The following is an 8372-nucleotide window of genomic DNA, read 5'->3' on the forward strand; positions in this document are numbered from 1 at the left end:
TCCACTTAGTAAATTCATATTTGCTCGCAAATTACTTCAAAACAACTGCTCTGTTAATACGCCTGATCGACTCTTTTGTCATGTAACTGTCTGCTTTGCTTTCCAGCATGACGCCTGTCACAGATATGGATCCACACAGCAGCGTTAAAGGTAACTTACTTGACACTTTTCCAGTGTTTTATCTGTATTCAAGTTAGTATTCTAGATAGTTTTGTGATTTTAAGAATCAAAAACCAACTCAATAAAGGTTTATATCTCCTCTCTTAGTGGTTTTGTTTCTTTACCTTTAGGGTGCATTGATATAATGACTCTCTCTTCTGATTGGCTAACTCCTTTCTAAAGAAAGTACATGCAGACCAACCATATTTTTCCTTTGGTCTTGTAGCTTGCCCAGGACCACAGGTGTAATGGTCAAAGTTGTCATATTGACATTTAAGGCGTATTGATTAACTCACAGCGTCACTGTTTGCCCTGTTAAATATTAATTAAATAAAAACTAAAGACTTTCTGTCTCTGTTTCAAATTGAAAGCCCTCTCGTGTTTCAGTAGGCAGAAACCCTTCAATTCTTAACATGGCTTTTATTTTGAAACGCAGCTGTAATATTTACCAAATTCTCAACGTATTGTCCTTTGTATTTCTGAGACAAAACAACTGTTAGTTTGAAAAAAAATCAGCCTGTGATGTGCACTTTGACTCCTCTGGACCTTTGGCCCCCGAGGATGAATCAGCAGCTCCTGAATCTAGTGGAAAGCGGTGACCCAGAAGAAAGAGGTGACACTTTGCTATCAGGAAAGATCCCCACAATGAATGGAGGTCATGTGACATGGCGACCCTCGCTGGATACTTCTCTTTTTGTACATTTTTCCGCCAATCACGCATCCCCCATTCTGATGACGTGCATCACAAACACCGCAGTAAGTCATGAGGAGTTCTTAGTCATAAGTTTATTTATTTCAAATGTGAGAATTCATTATGCTCCGGATGCATTATGTAGTATTTAAACCTCTGCAGGGGTTAGTTGGTTTCTGCCTCTGCACAGGTCATGCATATAAATGTTGTTTTACAAGCTCTAAAACATCATCATTGTGCCTTCACGTGTGTCAAATATGAAAGATTTATGGATTAAATGCCTGAGATTGTGTATCAGGAAACATTTTTTGTCAACAAATATTCAGACATGAGATTTACAAAAACATACACAAAGATTTTGGTGATGAAATAAACAAAGCTTCAGTGAATCAGATGCTGCACTCTTTTAACAAACCCAGCATGGATGAGCAGAGGTTTGATAGGAGGACACTGGGACACATTAATTGAAGATTAAAGGACGTGAATAGAAATGTGGCTCGGTGATCTGTTTACTGAGGAAGTGAATGTTTGAGTGACATGTCCATTACCATTAGTGTAAACTGCAACTAACCCGGCATATGCTATTTCTTTTTACTTTTAGTACGTACTGCAGCTACTCTTAAAGTTTCTTCCTGTTAAGAGGGAGTTTTTCCTTCCCTCTATCGGAGGTTTTTCTCCCTTAAAGTGGAGGTATTTTTTTCTCCTTGCTTACGTGGGGATCATTGAATTGTTGGGTTCCTCTGTATAATGTTGTAAAGTTCTGTTGTAAATACTTAACTGTGTTAACACCTTGAAATAACCTGTGTTGTGATTTGGCGCAATATGAATCAAATTTAACTGAATTTATTTGAATCATAAAAATGCACCTTGAACTTTGACCTTCTTGGTCATATCCATCAGCATCTGTAGTGCGACTTTTGAAATAAAAAGAAAAAGGATGCAATTTGGGAAGAGTATCTTTCCTTTTAATGTCCTTTTAATTTCCTTTTGTGGGCGGAGCATTAGTGCGACCAACTGTGTCTGCGGCTCAGTCAATGTGACGTTTCTTCTGCCGCGCAGAGGATTGTGGGTCAGAACAGCTCAAGTAGCATGCTGGCCTGCATACTGCAAAATACGGCCAGCTGTAGGAGGACACTATGGTACTTTTGGCATCCTACGTTTATTTGGGACATACTAAATCTTTTCCTGGCATAGTATGGGATAGTATGGTAGTTTGGATATTGGAACACATTGAAAGTAGGTTTGTCTGACCAAACGGTGACAGAGCTGAGACTAGTTGTAGAAAATACATTTTCTGGAGCAGTTGTTTCAGAACTATTTTGAGGTATTTGTACTTAAAATGTTCATGTTCTGCTCTCTGCCACTCTGCAATTCATTAACAGCCATAGTTATTAGTGAGTTCCCATCAAAAACATGTGATGTGCTTATAACATACTATGCATTAGACACCCCAACAGTACATAAAGTAGTTGAATAGCTACGATTTCAAATTTCAGTTTATGTGTTAAATCAGGGGTAATAATCCTACAACAGGATATATAATAATGCAACACTGATGGAAGGTTTTGCAGCCTGACAATGTATGCATTTGAGAGCATTTTGCTAATAATACAATGATACCATTACTAAAGTAAGATTTTGATATTGTTTTACATTATTGTATTGCTGTTTTTACATGACCAAGAGATCTGAATGCCTCTTCCAACACTAAAGTGACTGTAACCAATGGAAGAGCAGGTAGTGGTGCTTTAATGTGCAAAAAGAAATATGTGCACTGCATAATGGAGTGACAACCAAAACAAATTGACATATTCAAGCTGTATTCTGGTAAGCTGTATGAAGGACCAGAATGCACACTGCAATTTCCGGAAAGATAGACCTATATATATTTTATATATATAGGGAAGAATATAGAAAATGCACTAGATGCAATGCTGTAGGTTGGATCAGGCTTGAAATATTAAAACTATTTATACTATTTATTTATTTATGTGAGTTAGATGGCATAATTATCAGAGCCAGAATTTGCTATTGTGTGAAAATACAGCCTTGCAATGACATCCCAGACCAAAAACTAACTTGTGTGCCTCAATCAGGAGGAGAAATGCCACCTTCTTCTCAAGGGCACCTGGCAGAGTGGCACAGGAACGCATCCCGTGGCCATCAGACGGCAAATTGCCACAGAAAGCCTCCCATCCACACAGGAGGGCTCCCTAATGGGCTGTTTAATGAGACCATCAAATGCAAATGGGACCTTAGTTGTGACTCTTGAGCATCTAGGCAAGGCATTCGGCTTCAGAGTGTGTGGGGGTGAATATTCCACCTCTGCAATTTTCCATTCTAGTAGACATAACACTTGGCTCCAGAGTGATTACTGTGGGAAGCACAGACTGGTGTTATTGCACGTTGATTAGCCCTGCCGTCGCAGTTATCATAATGGAAGACATACATCCAGGCTGATCGGGAGATAGCATCTTTCAAGCACTTTAAAGAAAGTATTTGTGTGTGGGTGTTTTGTGGGTGTTGTTTGTCATTTGTAATATTTAGCAGCACTAGTTCTTGACACAGTAATTCACCATCTGCTCACAATCTGCTCGCAGATTCAGGCTTCTGCATTTTCCTACCTGGGAAAATGTCTCTCCTTAACACTCTCTGTAAAGTATAATACGTGCATTTTACAATGTTTTCCCCAGAACCCTGATAATTCATGACTATATGTGCAAAAATGTAAGATAAATTTGAAAGACTATAGTCACGAATGCCAACACCGACATCGAAACATGTCAAGAAAAATGCTTACCAGCGTAATCTTTTTACTTTACTGTCTTCAAATGCTAATGCTTGCTAATTTGCACTGCTAACACAAGGTACAGCAATGAAGCCTTCGTTGTTGAGACACTTCATTCAAAATTCACCATGTCAGCCTTGTGTGGGTGCAATGGGAAAAGTCAGGACATCTCATCGAGTCAGTGGGATGGAACCTCTGGAGACCATGACTGTCGGTACAGCTAGCACAGCTAGCAAACAATATTTACGTCACCCGTCGGTTTGTGAGCTGCCGTTCCTGACTTCAGATTTTGGCTGTTTTGTTGGAGCCAGAAATGACCCTATTTGGTCGAATTGGGCAGGAGTGAGCGTCTGACTCTATCTGGTTTAGAACCCAAGAACATTAGGCTCCGCCCACCTAGCGGAAACCAGAGAAGCTACAGGCCTGTCAATCAAACAGACACCCCCCCCCCCCAAAACATACCGCTTTTCAGGCCTAATATCTAATTAATGACGGAATTATTTCCACATGGACCGCCAGAAAACTAATAAGGAGTGGCTTTAGCTAATGATACCATTATGACCTGGGAAAAAAATGATTGACTTTGCATTTCATGAGAGAAGTTGAATGGGAGTCTATAGAGTCAGAGTCTTTTTGGAGCCGACCTCTAGCTGACCTCGGTGGTATTGCTGTTTAAGGCACTTTCATGTTGGCGTCACTTTTCAGACCCTGAAGCTACCGCCACTTTTATACAGTCTGTAAGGTAGGAAGTGGTTGTAGAGCCGCAAAGAGATCAGGGTGGGTGGATGGGCCAACAAAACACTTCAACACCAGACTTCCCAGTTTCATCCTGGTAATTGAGTCAATGTTGCTTTTAACCACAGCCATGATATTAACCACATGTTTATTGGTGTAACTATGATGGCAAAGGTCCTCTGTTTCCACTCAAACCTTGACCTTTCCTAAACCTAACCAGAGGTGAAAAATACCCATTTTACACTTCTCCGGGTCATATTCAGAGATTAGACACTAACAACCTATAAAGTCAATCAGTTTGGGGAACTTGTTTTTTCCAATATTACTTAATTGTAACAGGTGAACAGAAGTAAATACATCTCAATTTTCCATTTGAGCTTCACCCACCTTAAACTAGAGAGATAAAGAGGATAAAAAAAAGATCCTTTAAAATAATCAAAACAGTTTTAACTGGAAGACGTTGATTGAGAAAATACGTTCCCTCGCCCTTTCAGGTCAAAGGTCATGACTGAGGATTCTATTGAGGCCTTCTGGTTAATAGAGGCGTTTTTTTGAGGTCATTATTCTCAGATTTAGTTTCTGCTCGTTGACTCTGCAGGATGGAACTGATGACAACACTGTCACCAACTCCAAAGACATGACTCGACATCTTCGTGGAAGCTGTAAGGAGAGAGGGTTGGCATGGCGTGGCACATTTAAATATTAATGGCAGTTTACAGCTTCCTGTAACTTTTCCCTGGATGGCAGACGCTCCCCAGCTTTCCAACCCCTCTCAGTCCCACAGAAATAAATTGATTAGTGCTGGGCTGATGACATACCTCAATCTGTTGAGTGAACATAGCATGGAGGTGATGACGAAGGAGAGCCTCTTTGATATTAGCCAGAGAGCTAACGTTAGCTTAACAGTAGCCAAGAAGTTTTAGAGATCTTTTAAAAGAAATGCCTTTTGGAAAAATACAAAAAAATGTATATTCTATATAAATGATAGAGAAAGTGTCTGCAAACTTACTGATATGAACAAAAAGTGAAAAAAGCGAAAGTAACAGTTTGAACACTATTTATATTGTTTGGAGTTCATTACAGATCTTGTTAAAATGAGTGACAAGAATCTCGGCAGGAACTCCACCGACTGAGATTGTTGCATTTTATACTGTACTGACATTTGGTTCATGTGTTATTCATATAAGGAACTTGAGGATTGGTTATGCAGCAAACATCAGTTTTTTTTACCCGAAGAACTACTTTGCTTCTTCTTGGAATTATATTCCTGTCAAAGTTTATGATGAGTATGCATGGGTGTATTGTACATTTACTAACCCCAACCAAACAGAGGTGAAAAATATCCATATTGCACTCATATAGGCTGTGTTGCATTCAGACGGTAGTGACAAACAGTCTGTATGATCATTCAGGTTGGGACTTGTTGTTTTTCCAATATTACCTAAGGACTCGATATAAAAATAAACGTAGACTATCGTTCTGAAAAAAGAAGCCAATGTAGAAAAGCTTTCAAGTTTAATACCACTAAAAGCTCCAAACAACCTCTAGCTCCCATCCGGAGTCAAATATCATCAACTTCATTTTTTCCACAAGTCATTATGGTCTCATTTGCTAAATTCACTTCTTCTGAGAATAATTAAGTAGACATTAGTCCTCCCAGAGGGGTATGTTTGGGGCCATGCCTGGTTTGATTGACATGCCTGGTTTGATTGACAAGCCTAGGTAGCGATCCATTTCTGGTATAGGTGGGTGGGTGTATGCTGCCTTCAGATGGGGTCGGGTTCACGAGAAGAGTCCACGTGAGCGACCCCATCTCGTGGTATTCACGACGTTAGAGCTCAGCATTTTCAGAGAGCTCCAAGTTGTGTATTTGCTGTCATTTACGGAAAATGTCAGAGTTGATGGAAGTTCATTTTTAAGCAAATACAATGTCATTTAGTCATGTAGTTCTTCTTTGTAATTTAATAATACATCTGAGGAAAAATGTTGAAGTTGCCAATGGCCTCATCTTCACCCTCTGTCATTATGTCTTTGCATTTCCTGCTTTACATTACTCTCCGACTAGCTTGCCAAATTGTTAGCCTCTGTTGCTGTTGCCTAGCAACGGTATTCTCACAAATTAGCCGCTTGTATATCGAGTGAAATTATTATTATTATTATTATTTTTTAAAGCCCCTGCACACCCACACAGGTGCGTGTTTTTTTTTCTGGCTGATTAGCTTGAAGTCGGGCGGAGCTGTGCCAAAATATTTGATCATGAAAGTTCAGGTCAAACAGGTGCAACAAAATAACAGGAGAAGGTCAGCCAACCACAGTCTGTAGGGCCAGTCCCTGAAAGGAGCTCTGATCTGGGACAGAAGAGAAAGCCCTGAGTGGGGCCTTCAGTGTTGGGTTCATTGAAGACCATTTCATGGTCTTGTTTTTCTGCTTTATTGGATAATTATGCATCTTTAGTCATCCAGGAGAGATCAGGGCACAAATCTGTAGAATCTGCCCTTTAAGAAAACATTTGTCTTCTCGTAGCTTGTTCTCCTGCTGCACCAACAAGACACAGAGGAGCCCGAGTGACGAGTTTTACCTTTTCACTCGCTGCTCTGCCCTCCTGCAAATGGCTCTGCTGACAAGGCTGTGATGGGTGTAATCCACCGGCCTTCTGACAGAATGGATCCCGTCCCGCACTCTCCGTCTGCCACCGCAGAGCACAATGGGAATTTCAGTTTGATCTGCCAGACAGGATTCTCGTCACAAACTGCCACTGTGAAACTACTGGCAGTGACTTGTGGCGGTAGCGGAGCTCAATCAGCGCTTGTTTGATTTTCTGTCTGGGCCCCTGCCCGTCCCCGTGTGATGTACGGCCGGGTTTACACTCATATGATGAGGAACGTGGCGCATCCCTCAGAGGACAACAGGAGGTACATTTATGAGGCTGCATCAGTATTGAGCATTATCACGAAATATCACGTCTGAAGCTTCGCACAGGCGGCTGCACACATCTGGGTTTCCTGTAAACACACAGGCTCAATAGATGGGAGGAAAAATAGATCAAGCTTGGCGGGAGCGATAGAGGAGGAGGGAGAGGCAATTGGCAGCCGCCTGCCGTCTCCAGCTTACACAAGAGGCTTGATAAATACTTAACTAGCTCGTAGCACATGGCATAAACCCCATGTTGCGTAACAAGCACTGAATAAGGCTCGGGAGGCTGACAGCGGAACGGGGGTCAGAGGGGAGGAAGAGGAGGGTAGTGGTATTGAGGGGTTACATCTCCTGTGTGACACCTCTTCCTCCTCCTCCTCTTCCTCCTCCTCCTCCCTCTGTTTGAAGCTTCCAGCGGTGATCTTCAGGATATTATTGTGATGTTGCGTCACAGCCTCATGTCTGCTCCCGGATGATGATGCACTCACATCCAAGTCTTTTTTGGCTGCAGACACATCACAGCTGTCGGATAAAAAAACGTCACATCCCCAAAAATGAAATGAGAAACCATGCATATAATTACTAAGTGATCATGGTCATGGTTGTCATCTTCACCCTTCTTTCTCCCCCGACTCATTTTCCTACAGTAAAGACAAAATGCTCTAAAGATCTTTTTTTAAATAAAGAGAAGTGTTCCCAGTGGTCCAGTGAGCGTTTAATGAGAGGCCAATAACTTTAAAAACAGGTCTCTGTTATTTTCAAATGGCAATAAAGCAGGTATCAAGAGCACCATGCAGTTTAGTCTCGCAGCTACTCAGTCGCAACATATTCAAGTGTCATCAGGGATCATCAGGGACAAATATATACAGTGGTGTGAAAAAGAGTTTGCCCCTTTCCTGATTTCTTATTTTTTTACATGTTTGTCACACTCAAATGTTTCAGATCATCAAACAAATTTCAATATTAGTCAAAGATAACAAGTAAACACAAAATGCAGTTTTTAAATTAATGTTTTTATTATTAAGGGAGAAAAAAAAAATCCAAACCCACATGGCCCTGTGTGAAAAAGTGTTTGCCCCCTAAACC

The sequence above is a fragment of the Embiotoca jacksoni genome, unplaced genomic scaffold, assembly GCF_022577435.1.
Source record: "Embiotoca jacksoni isolate LCO1_2020_lvr unplaced genomic scaffold, fEmbJac1.0.p SCAF_21, whole genome shotgun sequence".
NCBI lineage: Eukaryota > Metazoa > Chordata > Actinopteri > Embiotocidae > Embiotoca > Embiotoca jacksoni.